Here is a 21729-nt window from a genome sequence, read left to right as displayed (position 1 = left end):
CAGTTCTTTAGCTATTACGTTATTAATTCTTGCACTGTGTTCCCCGCTATATGACACTCTCTCTCATGACCATTGGTTGACTGGAAGAGATCTCTTCTAGGAATAAGTCCACCTTTGCCATCAACTTTACGTGTAATTTTCTGTATATTTTTTTTAGTGCAATAAAGTTTCTCAATTTAATAACTACCACATTGTTACGTGTAGATTAGGTTAAACCATATTTTTAATTTAATTAAGTAGTTAAGCATATTCATATATTAGTGATTCTGTTTTATGTGTATTGAAATTGGGATAGTTTTCTTTCGAAAAATGTTTAGCTGTAAACTTATTTGATTTTAGTTTATTTACTTTTAGTTAGTTTATACACAGTACGTTATAGAAGCTTTGTTTTAAAAATTTAGAAGATAAAAGTATCTTGCTGATTATTTACTGACAGCCACAAGTCTCATCATCATCGTCATCATCATCATACCACAAGTATACCAGTTAATGTTTTATAACTATTTTCTTTAATGGTATAGTTTATATATATTTTTTTTAATTTATAGAAACCTGTGCTTTCTGTATTTGTTCTAAGTGCATCATTAACTATGTAAATATTAATAAATCACGTACAAATTTTTATTTATTGTTCGATTCTTGTGCCTTTGTGTTCCAGAAAAGAGCATAACATATGTATTATATAAGATATCCCCAACCTCTGATAATACTCATAGTTTGTATTACAAAATATGTACTAAACGAAAAGCAAACGTCCACACATTGTAAATCAAAATATATATGTAAAAAAAAGTTTTGACGACGCGTTGGCGCAGCGGTCACAGCACTAGTTGTAGCGCTGGCGGTCGCGGGTTCGATGCCAGCTCACGACAGACATTTGTATTGGCCATATAGATGTTTGTCGTTTCTGGGGGTTTGTGCTTTTGTATCGTGTGTGTTTCCGGAACCTCAGCACTGGAGAAAATGGCCGTTGAATGTGTAAAATTTACGTTAATAAATATCGATAAATAATAGATAGAGTGATATAAGTCGAGTTATAGCCCTTTTTGTGATGTAAACACGTAAACGAATTATTTGGTCTTATTCACGTTCGTCTATTTGCTGTAGTTACGGAAATATTTTTTTTTACAAATTGATATTGCTCTGTTGAAAAAATTCTGAATATAGATATTTGTCTGACCAAAAGACTTTCTGAATTTTTTTTTTCGTAATTTATATTTAAAATTAAATATTTACTAAAAAACTTAATTGAATATTGAAGAAGAATGTTTTACTCTACAAAAAGAACATACTATAATTGAATCTAACAATTTTAGTTTACGAATACAATGATGATTTTCGATTTGTATCACTTGCCACAGTAGGCACAGAATTTTTTTTTATAAACATATAGCAGAGTCAAGGCGACATTTAAGTATGCAGCTCTGTAGCGAAGATCGGTGATAAGCGACCAATTTGAGGAGGCGCCACACCGGGGTACGGAAGTCGTTATTACAGTAGGCGGTGCGACGAAGCAAATTGCGCTCGTGCACGCCACCTGAACGTGACAGCGCTGTCGAACATATTCCTTATTTGAAATGTCTCGCGTTGACATTAGAACTGTTTATGTACTATGAATATTGAGTTCCATAAACAGTTGATAGAACTCTATTTAGCGAGCTTATGAGTCATTTTATAACAAAAAGAAAATGTGTGATGTTAAAAATCATAAAAGTTATTTACAGATTTTAATAAATGCTCGTAACTTATTCATATAATTTCATATATTTTATTATTTGTTTCACCTCATTAATTAAAGCACAATTTCAAAATTTTAAATTTTATTTATTTATCCATAATATTTTTTTTGTAATTTTTTTTTCTTGTTTGCTCGCAAACGAGAAAAAAACTGACTTCAATTACATCGACGAGTAATACAACGTAAGTATACGAAAAAGTAATAAAGTAAATGCGCGTTATCAAAGATTACTCAAAAATCAATTAAATGGGACTACACGACAAGCATCAACTTTTGTTAAAAATAAGAATCATCAAAATCAGCTAAACTAGTAAAAAGTTATGAGGTATAATACAACGCAGGCAACGAAAAAAAGTCAAGTAAATTACGCATTATTAGATATAACTCGAAAAATGCTTATTAGATCTAAATTAATTTTAGATAGAACTACATGACCTTTCGATTAAAACAAAAATCATCAAATCGGTCCACCCAGTCATAAGTGCTGAGGTAATATACAATAAAAAAATTACAATCGGATTGAGAACCTTCTCCTTTTTTGGAAGTCGGCTAAATAGATAATTTATTTATTTATTTATTTATTTAAATTCTTCATTGTACAATAAATACACTAATACAAGTGTGTACAAAAGGCGGGTTTAACGTTAATACATTTTATACTAGCCAACCTTGGTATGTGCAAGAAAGTTTAGTGTGTAGGTGTACAAAAAATAAATAAATAAATAAAACAAATAATATAATATAACATTACCATATCATAACATAATACTCATTAGTAAATTTATTAAATAAAATATAAAAAAGAATTAAATACTCTATAATAACAATAATACAACTTTGTATCAAAGCACCGCACTTTATTTATACAAAGAAAATTTTTAATGACTCTCATTGTAGTTACGGTATTTTAAAGTTCATGCCTTTAAGATTTACTTATAATTATCTCCTCTAAATGTTAAGCACAAGGTTCAATAAAATGAAATAAATATTGATTATGGTTGTATTAAATATTAATATCTCAGTCTCTGCGTCGAGAATTTTTTTATGATATTATAAATTTAGGAGTAGAGCTTAAAGAAAGATTTATTAAGAATCAACACTTGCAAATTGTGACGTTGGAAAACTGAAACCAAAAAATTAAAGGTTACACGGGAGTTCTTTCACCAATCATAGTTTCATAAAGATAGCGCCTTGAATTTATTTTAATCTAAGCAAATGTATAAAATAATTTGTAACATTTTTTTTAATTTACATACTATACGATTTATTCAAATTAAGAAAATGTCTTAAATCTATTAAACTATCAAAACTCAATGCATTTTATAACTTTTCCAATGTATCACACAAATCAACATAAAGAGTCAACAAAAAAAAAATTGTTTTGGAATCTCTATTTAGACTCGTTCACGTCAATAGCGGACGGTTAATAATGCAGAGGGATAACGGCTGACTACGCATGTGTTCAGCTCTCAATGAAAGCCGTTGTTCAACTGTGGATAGCGCAAATCATCTCACACTTGTACAGACGATAAAGCAGAGGAATGTATTTGTTTGTTACTATATTAGACCAGTTGGCAATAATTATTGTAGTGGTGCGAATGATAAATACATATATTTAACATAAACACACACACTCCCACACATGATTGTTTGTTTCTAAAGAAGGTTTTATATTTATGTTTTAGGTAACAGTCAAGTTTCCATATAAATTGCACATATATAAATGTTCTTTTGACGCTGATGATCACAAGTAAAATTTCCGCTCCGGGCACATGTTATCCACTATAATACGAGCATCATGTAAAATCAATCATTGCTTTAGTGGTAAAATTAACAATCAAATTATTGTGATGCAGCGCAGGATATTAAGCTTTTTTATAACTTAAATAAACTTTTTAAGCATTTAAAAAAGTTCGTTTATTTTACTACTACCTTAAATGTTTTAAAATTAACTGTTATCCCTGAAACTTAAAACCTTTCATTGCTGTGTTAATTTTGACCGGAGAAGAAAAATGTATAGAACCTTTCTATGTAAAATGTTTAGCTCTACAAATTTTTATTTGAACTTTTTTGTTTCACTTTAACCGTTTCCGATTAATGGCGAAAAAACACTTTTTAATTTTTTTTTGAACCCTTGCCGGGGTTTGACCACACGAAAACCTTTACACATTGTTTTACAAACAACATTATATGGAAAATGCAAATTTGAGTGCCGAAATTGTGATTTAAAAATTTATTGGACTGGACTATATAGTCTGGCATATAAAATAATTATTGCTCCAAGCAACATGCCTGTATCACATAAGCGATAAACAAACAGCGACTGTAAAAATCCATGCAGCAGAAGTATTATAAAATATTTTACTTCTATGTCGATAATATCATAACGAAGCCATAAAAGTCAATCTTGTTAGTAGTATTGTTTATTTCGATCCTTCGTATGGCGTGACGCTCGACAACAGTTAACCTAGAATTATAAAACCATAACGAGCAAATCTTTTGAAGGTTTATGCTCAAAATAATTAAGCTAAGTTTAATCATGATTGTACGTTTTGGGAATGAAAATAACAGTTTTAATCATAGAACTTTTTAGAGCGGTGGCTATTGTATGTTCATTATTTTTTTTTGTAATACATATCTTTTTATATACTCAAAGATAAATAAAATAGAATTGTGATATTGCGAGAGAAAAAATTCATGAAGAGGCGACGTCATAGTTCAATAGCGATTCCTGTTAAGGTGGTATTTTCATCGTAAAAAATAGTAAAAAGTGAATTAAAACACTTTTTACTCGCTTATTCTAGCTCTTAGTTCATGGTTGAACGAAGTGGCTCCAGTGAGGCGGGAATGAGATTTCTAGATTTTTCTAATTATACATTTTTCAGTACGTAGTATTGCAGCGTTAAATAATATAACACAAATTATCTTTAACGCTGCAATACTAAAAAAAAAAACTTAAATAAATAATATAACACAAATTATCTTTATTTAAAAAAAAAATCTTTAAGAACTTGTTATTCTATTTTCTCATTAACTTTTTTAATTTCGTTTAAAAAATTAAAAATGTATTGTAATCTATATCTATCTTTATAATATATAAAAGCGAAAGGTAACCTACAAACTTGAAATTTGGCAGGTAGGCTTCTTTTAAAACGTAGACATCCGCTAGGAACGGATTTTACGAATAATACTATTAACGGTTTTTGAATTAAGATACTTGAAATTTAAAATGTATGCTTATACATGGTGAGAAGGTGTCCAAATAATGTAGTTTTAGAAATCAACACCCTTTTGGAGTTAAAACGGGGGATGGTAGGCTGACTCACTCATCACGAAATCTCTGAAACTATAAAAGCTATAAACTTGACATTTGGCTGGTAGGTTCCTTATAGGATGTAGACATAGAAGAGACTTGAAATTTAAAATGTATGCTCTATAGATGGTAAGGAAGTATCCAAATAATGCATCGTAATATATATATATATATATATATATATATATATATATATATGTATATAAGAGAAAGGTCACTGACTCACTCATCACGAGAACTCAAAAACCGCTGGAGGGTCCATCCATCCAGGATGGACAAAGATGAAATTTGGCAGGGAGGTAGATTATAGTTAGTAGACGTCTCGACGGGTTCGAACCCCGCTGGAGCGTTCAATTTTTGATATGATATTCAAAACGTCTGCTAAGAACGGATTTTGCTATATTCCACGGCTAAGGGGGTTTAATTGTGGTTGATAGTTTGTATGAAACATATACAGCAGCTATTAGTTTGCCTGATAGGTTATTTATATTGCAACCTGAAGGTAAAACTAAGAATGTGGTGTATAGAGAGGTTTTATAAATACAACTATTAAATTATACTAGATTGTGCCTTTTAAAAAGTCACTCAGTGTGATAAGCATTTCAAGTGACATAAATAAAAAAATAATTTGCGTTAAACATCTTAATAGTAATGCATATCTTCATAACCACGCTGACGTAGTCATGGGCAACAGTTAGTGTATTATAAAACAAAGTCCCCAAAAGTGTATGTGATCGATTCCCTCAAAATCTACTGAACGGATTTTCATGCGGTTCAAGAGGAAAGTTTACGGAACGGCTAAGCCGATTTTGATGAGATTTTCACTGGAAGTTTGCCGGTAAAACTTTGTGACACACACATTTCAACGCGGGCGAAGCCGCGGGCGCAGCTAGTAAATATTTATAATCATACAAAATAAAATGTAAATGTACTAAGTACAATTAATTACATAATAATACATGATTTATAAGTAATATTATTGTTTAATGCTCTACTGTACAAAATTATAAAAATGATTTATTTACGAGGTATATTGTAAGTCACATAGTTTGTGTTGCCGTTTCCGTTGCCCATAAAGTTCAGTTGTTGTCGTGGTCTGTCGCGCCTGTGTACGGCGGCTTCGTGCTGAAATTTTAAAAAATACCAAACAGAATTTAATATTAAGTATGTAATTAAGTAATAGGTCGAAAAATAATCTATTAACTATAGAACTGTAGAAAATGTGGACTTAGCTAACCAAGCAGAAAGTACAGTTACCTAAAAACCTTATTAATCGATTTGTACGGTTATTAATAATAGCCGAGCAATAACTCTCAGTAATTACTCCATTAATGATTCGACTGTAATTTAAAGAAAATTAACAATTTGTCACTTGATGAGTTAAATGTATAGTCTTATAATTAATTTATAAACTAGTTCAGCGATTACATTAAAAATAAGTCCAGTATCAAGTAGTTAATGAAACCGCTAGGTCAGTAACTAGTCTAGAAAATAGATCGACTCTAGTCAAGCAATTAGTGTAACAAAAAGTGTTGACACAATTTCAGCAATAAGACAAACAATTTAATCTATTATATATCCAGAATATTAAGCAGTAATAAATTAAGTTAAAAAAGCTATTAAAAGTATTCGTCCTGAGACTAGTCGAGCAACTAATCTATTCATGAAAGTGGAGAAGAAAGTTTTGCTCAGAAAAGATTAATAAAGAAAAAAAGTAAAGAAAAAGTTTATTTTTATAAATAGCGTTACTTCCGTTGCGTAATTATTTGAAGTAGGCGCTATACGACTACAAAAAAATCACGTTTTTTTACTTATAAATGGGATATTCATATGCCTAACACTGTATTGTCATCATGCTTACTCTAATAAAAAATATAGAAAAGAAGTTTCTTACTATAATGCCTGTGACCATGCTTCCTATTGATTCAAATAGTCCTTCCAGATGCCTTTTAAGTCGTGGTTTGTCCTGTAAGACATAAACAAGTATTCATATAACATACGATATTTTTTCTGGACGATAATGAAGGATTTATGCTAGTAAAACTTCAAGTATTCTGCTGACAATTTTATTTAAAAATATGTTTTATCATTATATGAGTATTTTTTCCTTTTCTTTCACTTGTAAAGTATTAAAATCAGAAAGATTAATTAGACTAAGCGTAAACTGAGACAGCATAATATATATTTCAATGGTATAGGTAAGAACCAATTTACAAAGTAGGAATAAATAAAAAAGAGGACTTTATGAATGCCATACTATAATAAATCTACAATTAATCTTAATATACGTGGTTTTGTGGCTCGGTATTAATAAAGAAATTGTAATTTCCATGTTGCGATTAGATGTTATTCTATTGAATACAAATATTGCTGCTACAAGCAACTACAAGATGTATACTACAAGGGTTGATTTAACTCAACAACTTATCACAATACGTACCTCAACAATGACATTGTTTTTCACTGGCTGTGACGATTCGTGATCACTGAAATTAATAAAATATAATATTAAAATGTGTTTTCTTGCAAACGAAGAAAACACCGACTTCAATTGACACCGACAAGTAATACAATGTAGGTGGCAGAAATAAATAAAAAATTATTAACACAAAAATACAGTCGAATTGATAACTTCTCCTTTTTTAAATTGGTTAAATAAGCGCCAGACTATGTAACCGAAAATAGCCCAGCAATCAAAATCATAACAGAACATGTAAGTCGTATGGCACGCAAATTTCTGACATAAGATTAAATGATTTACAATATAACCAAACTGTACAAAGTTTTCTTAAGTGTGTTGCAACAATATGAACTTAAAACAAAGATAAGAAACATTTAGCAAACATAGGGTATGATTCAGCACCAGTTCAATAATAAAGATTTTTAATTACTTAAGGGTTTAGGTATTTATTACAAACCTTAAATTATTTACAAACCTTAAGGGTTTTGCATTGGCAACAACTGCAAAGACGAAACAGATGAACAAAAGTACGGTAGTTTTTACCATCTTATTTGTATTTTACCTGAAAATAATGAAAAGTATTTCAGATTAATAAAATAAATTGTAATTTAGACATATCGATGTCTAAATTATTTTGACACATTTAACATATTTTAGTACGAGGGTGGGTCAACGAGTTAGTAACTTTTTAACTTTCCAGAGGAATAAAGAACATCTTTTAAGGCAATAACTGACAAAAATATGTTTGTCAACATCAAAGTTCATGGTTATATAATGTCGGAAAATGTTCGATGTTTTGTAGCCGCGGATATTTCCTTATGTAAAAAGTACACGCAAACTTAAATTGTCAGAACAAATATATTTTGTATATTTGTCACATTCTGTCAAAACTTACATGTAAGCGCAACAGTTCCATGATAATAAGACCATCGTTTTCACACAGTGATTCGAATGGCATCTAAAGTCGTCGGTTCCAGTTGTCATTACCAATACCCGATAGAGTCGGTCAGTCTTAGTACATTATTAAGTAAAATGCGGCAAAAGAAGAGAAGTGATTTGCTCACATTCTTCTCTTTATATACGATACAAAAGCCTTTACGAAATGAACAGGATGAAGGATATTTACAGACTACAAATTGTTATATTTCGATGAGATTTACTTTTCCCGCTTTTTAAAGTACAGAGTGTATCAGCTAAAAAAGGAATCAAAAACACGACAATGTATTTTATGTAGCCAAATACACGTTATTGGGGTCCCGAGGTATTACATGGTGGCCTCGCATCGGTAAGCGCAGCGTTGGAAGACAGCCCACTAGGCGGACAGTTGACATCAAACAGGTCGCTGGCAGCTGTTGGTTGTAAGCGGCGCTAGATCGCGAAAGGTCGTTTCACCTTGCAAGAAACCTATGTCCAGAAGTAGACGAGTGGACCATCGGTTGACAATGATGATGACGCTGATACAAATTGATTCAGGTGTGTCTGAATAACATTTTAAGGAAATAATGCAAAAAAAAAAAAACAAAAATAAAGACTTACCTCAGTTGAAAAAGAATTATTTAACTATTTACAAATACTTTGTAATATTTATGTAAATATAATAAATAAAACAAATCAAATACGGGCGGTATTCAGACTAAATGTAACGGTAATGTAATAAAATTGTGACTCGAGTTCATATAAACAACAATTTTCCGTCTTTATCTTTATGAGATGCGTATTTTACGTACTTTATCGCAAAAGGTCATATTATTATAGATACATTTTTATAAATTTTATTCTTATTTTTTATTTCATACTTTATAACAGGGCTGACCAAACAACATATCTTCGCGGGCTAATTGAAGTTACTAGAAAAGCTGGAGGGCTGCAGAAAAAAATATTTTCAATTTTCTAGTAAAAAAAAAATATACAAGGTAATCATTTCTTTATACGTTTATTGGTTCATCGTTAATTCAATCAAAAAATCTTTTGAAATGCAGCGAATAAAAATTATTAATTGACCGATATCTGTCTGGTCGCTGCTTTCATCAAAATATAATGAATAATATTGACATTTTATAATATAATCACATATTTTTTTCGAAACATATTTGCCCATATCATCAGTCAAATCGTCGTGCAATTGTTTGGCGAGATAATGCTATAGATTCAAATCTGTCTGCATATTTCGGCTGCACGAAGCGATGAGCAATGGGAACTGCGCGTTGTTTTATAAAAACTTCATGAATGGTTTTTTAGCTTCGGCTAATTGCAAACAAACTTCAGAAGAAGCAGCCAAACTTTGTTCATTTTCTGTATTTAAATTTTTCTGTATTAAAGATTTTTTCAGTCAGTTATTTGAGTCTATTGTTGTCCAATACTGGACAAAGACCTTTGTAAAGTAGGATAGCAGCCTCCCGTAAACCGGTGATTCTTAGCTCCCTCCGCCCCACCGTTACCGTGACATATTTTAAATATGACAGCGATTTTTATGTACATTAAAAAAAAAATTGTAACAATTCAAATATTTTTACATATTTAGTCTTTCTGGAGAATACTTTGTAATCTACACTGAAAACCAAAATATATTGTTTTGTATGTCTGGTTCAAAAATTGAGGCTGTGTTACGCTAAAATGACTAAATAAAATGAAGCTAGGCATGATTTGAGTTCATACTACAAGCCAAAATATTGGACACTTTTTACTCCGTTTAGCACACTATGTTTACTGGGCGATTCATTATCGCTTAATCAGTTTTTAAGATTTGTTTCATAATATTTTGATATTTTTGGTTTCATCGTAATAACATACATCACAATTTGTATCAAGTTCAAATAACTTAAAAAGGGAAAGTACAGAAACCTTTGAACCTTTTATTGTCAAACTGCTTGGATTTCAGCAATGCTAGTTTAAATTTAGCATTTTGTCATTTTTGCTGTCAGATGACATTTAAACAAAACCATTATAATGTAAAAAGGTCCGTGGTCTTTCATACCATTTTGCGGGTAACTTTTATTTACTTTCGACAAAAATACTCGACGACCGACCGCGTGCCTCCAGCCCTTTCTTTTCTTTTCTTTTCTTTTATTATCCTACGAATATTATCCTACTAATATTACAAACGCGAAAGTTTGTATGTATGGATCTATAGATGTATGGATGTATGGATGTTTGTTCCTCTTTCACACAAGAACTACCAAGTAGATTTTAATGAAAGTTTACAGTAATATAGCTTATACATTAAAATAACATATAGGCTATAATTTTTTGAGATAGTGTGTGAATTTTCCAAAATATAACGGTAATTGTCAAGTAAGTCGGAAAAAAATTTGCTATCTGCGAGCTATTTTAGCGTACGCTGCAAAAACTGTGGAGTTTCCATGTATATAATGTATGGGAGAAATGTTTATCTTAATTAGTCCTACAAAAAAGTCCGCGACAGCATATATCTTTTATTAGTAAACCATTATCGACAAAACAGTGAACCACAAATACAAAAAAAAAACTGATATACATTTTACTGGTACATTATGCTGAAACTGATATTATTTTATATACATTTCTAATGCATATTTGGTAGTAACAAACTGAGTTTTATATCAAAATAAACACTTTTATTAAACTTCGTCTTTTACACTACATCATTTAGACCATAATTAATCTATACGAATAAATACAATTGGAGTGTCTGTTTGTAATATTAAAATAACCTCTTAATAGTAAATGCATATGGATGTATACACGGTAGATATACCAAAATAACATTTTTTACAGTTTTTGCCTATGTCTGTCTGTTTGTTTGTTCCAGCTAATTTCTGAAACGGCTGGACCGATTTTGACAGGAAATTCACTGGAAGATACCTGATGTAGCAAGGAGTAACTTAGGCTACTTTTATCTTATAAATTTATTTACTTAATAACTCGGCGAACTGAACAATAGCTTTTTTGTTAAAATCCACGCGAATGAAGTCGCGGGCACAGCTAGTGTGAAATAAAACGCGCAAACTCCGGCTTAAACGGCCCCTCTAAACACTTATCACTCGAATTTCCTTATCAATATTAGTGTGGGTCGCTAGCTTAATTAAAATATACGATTGCATTTGCAATTTTTTTATATATGTATGTGGGCACATATCTTTATTTTTACTTATATATATTCTGTGTATACGTAACGTACGTAACCATGGTAACAAGATGTTTATGTCATTCTTTTAGCAACTAGAAAAAAATGTTTTAGATTCGTAAGAAAGATAATTGTATTGTTTCGTTTTCACCTTTTTTATTTATAGTAGACTGTACACTGTATTTGTGCTAGTGGCTCTCTCTCCTTCCTTCTTTATTGTTTATATCTTGTGGTGGAGTTAATATACGAGATACCAAGTGAGTTGAATATTTTATTTATCCCACAAGCCATATATTCCTACATGTACTTCTTTATATAATTCGTATAAACATCGCATAATTTATTGTAGCTGCTACTCACTTTACTTTTATTAGATACTAAATACAGTTTGCGCGACTTTGCTTCGTTGAAACGGAACTTGAAACGTATAGAAAAAACTCGTTGTTGAGTCTTCTACATGGGATTTTAAAAGTATTGGCTAAGATCTAGACTAGGTAAAACCGAATTAGAAAAACCGAATTATGGGTTTTTGGGTGTGGAGGGTGGAGGATGTAGGGGAATCTATACAAGGTAACACTGTCACACCTCAAAACCCCATGGTTATGGAGATATCCATGGTTAAAGTTTTGAGGTTAGAAGAAGAATTTAAAGCTATTATAATACCTTTGAGCTCGTACTGTTTGCATTGTGTGACAAATCGACACTTTTAAACAAAATAACGCGTCAGACATAATATTCTAATAAAATTAGTAACATTGCATGCTAGAATATAGGTTTAGAAATTCGAAAAATACCCAAAACCGAATCGGAGCACCCCACTGTCCACGTGGTCTTGGTCTGTCCTACCTCTAGAGTGTTTTTTTTTGTACCGCGGAGGCGCGGAGGGAGGGCAGCCCTCGCCCGCCGTGCGAAAGCGCGCGAACGAATGCGTAGAGGAGCGGCTGAGGCTTCATATTGAACTTATAGAAGACAGTTTCGAGAAAAGCCTGAAGTAATGCAAAAAAAAAATACTAATGAGGAGGCAGTTAGCATTCAAAATACGAGGACGGTTCGTAAACTATATTGAAATTGTAACAGATAAGAAGGTCTAAGATTCAATCCAAGGTTTTCCAAATTTTAAATTTAACGAAATCTAACGATATATTCAAAAATGTTTAGAAATCTAACGAGTCATTTAATGACAATCACCTGTCTCATTACCAGTTAATAGTTTATAACTATTTTCTTTTATCTTATAATATATGTATTTTTAATTTATATAAACCTAAACATATATAATAATTTAAAACTCGATATAACACCAAAATATGCAACATATTTTTCATTCTTTTCTTTCTGTATTTGTTCTAAGTGCATCATTGACTATGTAAATATTATAAATATCACGTACGTACTCATCGTACACATTTTTATTTATTGTTCAATACTTGTACTTTTGTGTTACAGAAAAGAAAATAAAATATGTATTATATAAGATATCCCCAACCTCTGATGATAGTTTGTATCACTGGCGTGTATATAGGTGACAAGCATTCGATAAAAATATGTATTAAACGAAAAGTAAACGTCCACACATTGTAAATCATATATTTATACCTGAACATGGAAATATGGGCTTACGTTAATAATATCGATAAATAATTTTGTGCCTCCTTAGTGACGTAGCAAGCTTAACAATACCCTTTCAGCGCCCCCCTATTCGAATTATATAATATGTCCAGCAATTTTTTGTGTTGCGGACCATTTGGCGCGAGTTAAAAAAATATAATTAGCTTATTTTTCTACTACATTTGATTTTTTAAAATTTAATGTTATCCCTGAAACTTAAAACCTTTGATAACTTTGTTAATTTTGACCGGAGAAGAATAAATTCATAGAACCTTTTTTATGTAAAATGTTTATCTCTACAAATTTTAATTTGAGCTTTTTGTTTAACTTTTACCGTTTTCGAGTAAGTAAATAATATAAATAATATAAAATATATAAAATATAATGTATAATATAAAATATAATAATATAAAATATAATGTGTTTGTGTGGGAACCGGCTAGTAAAAGTGGTTCCAATGCTAATAATAGTCTGATATTGTATGTTCATTATTATTTTTTGTTATACGTATGTTTTTATCGTACATACGCTCAAGATAAAGAAAATAGAATAGCGATATTGCGAGAGAAAAAATTCATGGAGAGGCGACGTCATCGTTCAATAGCGATTCAGAAATCACGGTGGTATTTTTATCGTAAAAAATATTAAAAAGTGAATAAAAACACTTCCTACTCTCGCTCTTCTTAGTTCATGGTTGAACGAAGTGGCTCCAGTGACGGGAATAAGATTTCTAGATTATTCTAATTATATATTTTTCAGTATGTTGTATTGCAACCGTTAACGATAGTTTGTATTATATTATTTATTTTAAACAACTTAAAATTTAGTTGGTAAAATGTAATAAGTAACAGGTAGATGCTAAAGCATACAATCTATGTAAAAAAGTGCGTGCGTACAAAGTACACATGTCAGTAGTGAAACTTTTTTGGAAAACTAAGTCTCGTTTATATTTATACAAATCTTAAGCTTTAGGTTTCCATTCCAGTGCCATCGTCAAAAACGTTGCCGTTTCACCAAAACGTTGCCATTAAACCCGTAAAAAATTTACCCTCATGCGCCTAAAGAAGTTAAGCTTAAAAAAAATTAATGAACTCGTAATTCCATTTTCTAATTAATTTTTTTATTCCGTTTTAAAAATTAAACAAAGTTTTGTCATAAATATTTATTATCATACAAAATAAAATAGAAATGTACTAAGTATAATAAATTACATCATAATATACGATTTATCTGTAATACTATTGATTAATGAAATACGATATAAAGTTATAAATATGATTTAAGTGTAATTGTAAGTCACATAGTTTTTGTTGCCGTATCCGTTGCCAATAATGTTCACTTGTTGTCGTGGTCTGTCTCGCCTGTGCACGGCAGCTTCGTGCTGAAATTGTAAAAAATACCAAAAAGAATTTAATTTTAAGTATCTAATTAAGTAATCGGTCGAAAAATAACCTAGCAACTATAGAACAGTAGAAAATGTGAAATATTAGCTAACCAAGCAGAAAGTACAGTTAACTAAAAGGCTTATTAATCAGTACTATTAATCAGTAAAGCTGTGCGGTTACGGCATTAAAGAATATAGCCACCCCCTCTCTTCCCGTGGGTGTCGTGAGAGGCGACTAAGGGATAACACAGTTCCACTACCACCTTGGAACTTAAAAAGCCGACCGATGGCGGGATAACCATCCAACTGCTGGCTTTGAAATACACAGGCCAAAGATGGGCAGCAGCGTCTTCGGTGGGACAAAGCCAACCCTGCGGTCAGCAACCCGCCTGCCTGCCCAGCGTGGTGACTATGGGCAAAACACAAGAGTTCACGCCATTTTTGGCTCGAACTTGTGGAGGCCTATGTCCAGTAGTGGACTGCGACAGGCTGATGTGATGCAAATCAGTAAAGGCTAGTTAATCAGTAATTGTACAGGTATGAATAATAGCCGAGCACTCTCAGTAATTACTCCATTAATGATCCCGATTGCAATTTAAAGAAAATTAACCATTTGTCACTTATTGATTTCTAACGTTTCCGCAAATTTCATTCATTATAATGAAACAACTTTTTCGGCTTATATCGCGGTTTATTAAGTTTTTTAAATGACCGACGTTTCGGATCATCATTACAGCCTATACAGTCCACTGCTGGACATAGGCCTCCACAAGTTTACGTCAAAAATAACGTGAACTCATGTGTTTTGCCCATAGTCACCACGCTGGGCAGGCGGGTTGGTGACCGCAGTACTGGCTTTGTCGCACCAAAGACGCTGCTGCCCGTCTTCGGCCTGTGTATTTCAAAGCCAGCAGTTGGATGGTTACCCCGCCATCGGTCGGCTTCTTAATTTCCAAGATGGTTATGGAACCTTGTTATCCCTTAGTCGCCTCTTACGACACCCACGGGAAGAGAGGGGGTGGCTAAATTCTTTAGTGCCGTAGCCACACAGCACGGCAGCAGCGACGTTTCGGATACTTTACAGCAATCATGGTCACGGGAGGTCCTACTTCACACGAGGTGTTACTTCAGTTACGTAGTTAGTTGAAGTAGGCGCTATGCAGTCTACGAGAAATATATGATTAATGTTTTTTTACCAATAAATGGACTATCAATATGTATTATGATGATTTATCGTAATGCTTACTAATCTATTAAAAAATAAAGAAAAAAAGCTTCTTACTATAATGCCTGTGACCATGCTTCCTATTGATTTAAATAGTCCTTCCAGATGCCTTTTAAGTCGTGGTTTGTCCTGTAAGACATAAACAAGTATTCTTATAACATACGATATTTTCTCTGGACGATACTGAAGGATTTATGCTAGTAAAACTTTAAGTATTCTGCTGACAATTTTATTTAAAAATATGTTTTATCATTATATGAGTATTTTTTCCTTTTCTTTCACTTGTAAAGTATTAAAATCAGAAAGATTAATTAGACTAAGCGTAAACTGAGGCAGCATAATATAGATTTTAATGGTATAGGTAAGAACCAATTTACAAAGTAGGACTAAATAAAAAAGAGGACTTTATGAATGCCATATTATAATAAATCTAACAATTAATTTTAATATACGCGGTATTAAAGAAAGTATAATTTCCATGCTGCGATTAGACGTTATTCTATTGAACACAAATATTGCTGCTACAAGCAACTACAAGATGTATAAACGGGTGAATTTAACTCAACAAGTTATCACAATACGTACCTCAACAATGACATTGTTTTTCACTGGCTGTGACGACTCGTGATCACTGAAATTAATTAAATATAATATTAAAATGTGTTTTCTTGCTAATGAAAAAAACACTGACTTCAATTGACATCGACAAGTAAGACAATGTAGGTAGACGAAAAAAAAATCAAACTTTATATTAGCACAAAAAATCGTATTGATAACCTCCTTCTTTTTTTATATTGGTGAAATAACCGCTAGACTATGTAACCGAAAATAGCCCAACAATCAAAATTATAACAGAGCATGTAAGTTGTATGGCACGCAAACTTCTGTCCTAAGGTTAAATGATTTACAATATAACAAAAACGTACAAAGTGTTGTTGAGTGTATTGCATCAATATAAACTTAAAACAAAGATAAAGATTTTTAATTACTTAAGGGTTTAGGTATTTATTACAAACCTTAAATTATTTACAAACCTTAAGGGTTTTGCATTGGCAACAACTGCAAAGACGAAACAGATGAACAAAAGTACGATTGTTTTTACCATCTTATTTGTATTTTACCTGAAAATAATGAAAAGTATTTCAGATTAATAAAATAAATTTTAATTTAGCATCACATTTAGATCAGTTAAAAAAAGTAATCAAAAAGACAACTGTGTATTTTAAATAACTTTATAAACGTTAATTGAGGTGCCGAGGTGTTAGAATGGCGGCCTCGCACCGGTAAGCACAGCGTTGAAAGACAGCCCACTAGCTGGACAGTTGACATCAAATGGGTCGCTGGCAGCACCTTGCAGAAAACCTATATCCAGCCGGCCTAGCATGCATACAACGAGATATCTCTTGACGAGAGAGAGAGATAATGTCTACATCGAGTATTTTCTCGATTACCCTAACATGCGCACTACGAGAGACAAAATTCTCTTCCGAAGACTTCGCCTTGTCGAGTAGAGAAACATTATCAACCATAATCACAACTGAATATCATTCTTATTTCTTATGTCGTAAAGTTGAATTTACAAGGTTATTGACCAATCGTGCCAAACCGGGATGAGCCAACGTTTGTATAATTTCAAACGAGTGACACATGTTTTATTTAACAATGTTCTCGGCCTTTTGGCTAAGATAAAAAGTGTATATCTAATTTAAAAAATCTAATATGGAAAATAAAACGGCGTAAGTAAATGAATTTAATTATATATGTAAAACAATATGCTCGTGTTGTGCTTTATATCTTGTCGCACATTAGATAATTGTAATTCTATCACGCAGTGTTTTTTTTTTTTTTAATTTTTTGAATTTTTGAATTTTTTTTTTATTATTGATTTTACTTTTATTCTATTTAATTTTATTTTTACTTATTGATTTTTTAAATATAATTTTGTTTTGTTTTTTATTCTGAATGTTGTCTTGTCTTGTTGTACTAACCCAATATGGACTTATACTTTGGTCTGAAATAAAGTATTATTATTATTATTATTTAGAATAAGAAGAAATTACCGAAATTATATAATTATAATAGGGAAACGCCATGGTATACAAAAAATAGGCACCCGGTTTTATTTATTTTCTATTTATCGTCTTTCTCGTCGATAATATTGAAGACGAGAAGTTTCTCTTCCTAAAACGGCAAAATTCGACAAAATTATGATGTCATGTTAGCTTCCGTAGAGATAAATATCACAGATCACTAAAATTTAATGATTATCTCTTCTATTGACGTAACGAGAAGAGTATCACATGCACGCATGTTAGCTACTGTAGACATAGAGAGATAATACGAGAAAAGGGGTAGACAAAATTTTGTCGTGGCGTGCATGCTAGGCCTGCAGATGTGGACGAGTTAATCGGTTGACAATGATGATGACGCTGATACAAATTGATTCAGGTGTGTCTGAATAACATTTTAATGAAATAATGCAAAAAAAAAAATGACCTACCTTAATGTAAAAGAATAATTAAACTATTCACAAATACTTTGTAAGATTTATGTAAATATAATAAATAAATAAAATAAATCAAATACGGGCGGTATCCAGTCTAAATGTAACTGTAATGTAATAGATTTGTGACTCGAGTTCATATAAACAACAATTTTCCGTCTTTATCTTTATGAGATGCGTATTTTACGTACTTTATCGCAAAAGGTCATATTATTATAGATACATTTTGATAAATTTTATTCTTATTTTTAAACGGTTTTATTTAGCTCACCCCGTTTGTTTTATTATTTTTTATTATTTATTCTTGGGTCAAATTTAGTAATTCAAATTTCACCCTCTTCCTGTCAACCGATTAATCTGAAATTTTGTATACACTTTGAATTTTGGTGACAATACAATTATGTTTATTCATTATCATTATAAATTCAAGATGGCCGCCGCTACAAAATGGCGGATAATTTATGTTTTATTAATCCCATCAATATGGGTATCAAATGAAAGGGCTCAACAAGCAGAATACAATATACTATAAAAAATTGAAATACAAGATGGCGGCCGCTACAAAATGGCGGATAACGTAGGTTTTATCGATCCCATCAATATGGGTATCAAATGAAAGTGCTCAACCAGTATAATCAATGTACTATATAAAATTAAAATCCAAGATGGCGGCCTCTACAAAATGGCGGATAACTTAGGTTTTATCAATCCCATCAACATGGGTATCAAATGAAAGGTCTCAACAAGTAGAATACAATTTACTATGCAAAATTGAAATCTAAGCTGGCCGCCGCTACCAAATGTCTGATAACATTTTTTTATCAATCCCACCAATATGGGTATCAAATAAAAGGGCTTGACAAGAAGAATACAGTGCACTATACAACCTGAATATTTAAGATGGGCCTTGCAATAATGAAGCACTAAATGAATTAAACAGAATGCGAAATAAAAACTAAAAACTAGAAAATAAAAATAGGTAAAAAAACTTTTTAAGTTAAACGGTTTTATGTTAAACATACATTGCAATGTTTAAGATAAATGTACTAAAAACCAAAAAATAATAAAATAGATACAGTCGTGGGAATTATAAACATATGCATAGACTAGACTAAAATAAAACCGTGGGGCACGTCAATTGTCTACAAATTATCGACTTAATGTGCAATAGAAGAATCGTTTAATTCGTCGTTAAAATAGGCAGTTGGCCCGCAGACGGTGAGGAAATTACTTACTATTTTCTTGCTCATGGAAATTCCAATAGTTATACACTCCATGTAAATAAAAGAGATGTTTCAACTAGTTTATCGTTGGACATTCACACTGCTGGCTGGCGAGGAATCGTTTCACTGCTCGTAGTTTGTCTTTAATCGACAAAACGTATGATAAAAGTACTACTCGCTCACCACTATGAAACCCTAAAACTCGCTTATAATCGAGCTTGCTAGCTTGTTTCCACATTCTAGCCCTACTTATCACACGTCCATCGTTGTCGGTTGAACAACTGCCTAATTATAGTGTAACATTACAAAACAAACATTTTAATCAACGATTGTAGACAATTGACGTGCCCCACGGTTTTATTTTAGTCTAGTCTATGCATATGTTTATAATTTCCACGACTGTATCTATTTTATTATTTATTACATACTTTATAATATAGATTAAAACAATGACGTTAATATTAGTGTGTAGTGGCTTTGCCGTAAATGTGAATAGTTTAAATATAATTATTGAGATTTAGACCTAACATAAAATGATCAAAAGAGATTTTTTCAGTTAGTCATTTCAGTCTATTGCAGTCCACTACTGGACTGACAGATCTTTAGTAGTAGTAAGTTGGGTAGCAGCCCCCGTAACCTTATTATATTTTAAAAACCTAATTAATTCTTAACAAGTAGGTAGTAGTAATAGTTCCAAGGTGGTAGCAGAACTTTTACGACACCCACGGGGAGAGAAGGGATAGCTAAAATCTAGACTGTCGCAGTGATACAGTGACACAACTATCCTGAGATATTCTGAAATATATGTACTCCTATCGCTTAAAGTAAGTCTCTTTGAAACCATGCAAAGATGTTGATGTTAAAGTAAGGTCAATAAATATGTCAAAAGATACAGTACTACAACTTGAGTTAGTAATTATGTTATGCCCAGACAAATGGTTGATGATTTCAACAAGTACAGTAACCATACTGAGAGCGAATTAAAAGGCAGTCCAAAATAATATACATAGTCGTGCCCTGAATATTGTTACTAAGAATTTTTTTTTTCTATTGCATGTAACATTTTATACTACAGTTTACAGTTAGGTTACAGTTGTTATTTTAATGCATTAATATAAAGCCATTAAAAATATATAAAGCCTTTTCGAAGAGATCATTCAACCGTATGGATTGTTTTAGGCACTTCAAATTATCATGGCATTTATAGCCAGCGATAGTCTTTAAAATTGACCATAAATCATAATCCAGCGGATCGGGATCAGATGACGGCCAGTCATCAGCTCTGATGAAGTCCAGAATGTTGTTTACTAACTAAGACTGGTTGGATCGAGCTTTATGACCCGGGCGGCGCCGAGTCTTGCTGAAAGGACAATTGTCGGTTATTGAATATGGTTTGTTAATACATATGTTTTTAATATCTTGATACACATTTTTTGATACCTTTATCACAAAAATGTGGCTCAGTCACTCTTTCATAGCTAACACCCCACCAACCACCAATGAAGTCGGATAATGCCCACGTTGTACTCTGTTGACTAACTGGGAAGCCTTCTTACAGCTTTGAGCATAAATACGGTCATTTTGTTTGTCAAAATATTATATTAAATTGTAAAAATGTTCTAATCCGTAAACAAAATTTTCCTGTGACCTCCCTTTGCGAACCGCTTAAGTAGTTGTTTTGATTTTACCTGTTTTAAATTATCAGTTAAATAATTGTGTTTGCTCGCAAACGAAAAAAAACCGACTTCAATTACATCGACGAGTAATACAACGTAGATCAACGAAAAAATACTCAAGTAACTGCGCGTTATCAAAGATTACTCAAAAAGTAGTTTTCAGATCTCAATAAAATTTATATGTGACCACATGACAAACATCAGCTTTCAATTAAATTAAAAATTATTAAAATCGGTACACCCAGTAAAAAGTTATTGCGGATTTTCAAGAAGTTCCCTCGATTTCTCTGGGATCCCATCATCAGATCCTGGTTTCCTTATCATGGTACCAAACTAGGGATATCCCCTTTCCAACAAAAAAAGAATTATCAAAATCAGTATACCCAGTAAAAAGTTATTGCGGATTTTCGAGAGTTTCCCTCGATTTCTCTGGGATCCCATCATCAGATCCTGGTTTCCTTATCTTGGTACCAAACTAGGGATATCCCCTTTCCAA

General features: G+C 31.9%; 1 long non-coding RNA gene across 1 annotated transcript; it reads right to left on the bottom strand.

Moving 5' to 3' along the window:
• Positions 1 to 841: 841 nt before the first annotated feature.
• LOC123655008 lies at positions 842 to 21484 on the bottom strand. Its single transcript, XR_006743302.1, has 3 exons — positions 21473 to 21484; positions 5389 to 5392; positions 842 to 947 (listed from the first exon to the last, which is right to left on the bottom strand). It is a non-coding gene; the product is annotated as an uncharacterized LOC123655008 (long non-coding RNA).
• Positions 21485 to 21729: the final 245 nt, after the last annotated feature.

This window comes from Melitaea cinxia, chromosome 7 (genome assembly GCF_905220565.1).
Source record: "Melitaea cinxia chromosome 7, ilMelCinx1.1, whole genome shotgun sequence".
Lineage (NCBI taxonomy): Eukaryota > Metazoa > Arthropoda > Insecta > Lepidoptera > Nymphalidae > Melitaea > Melitaea cinxia.
This window is presented reverse-complemented; position numbering and strand designations above follow the sequence as displayed.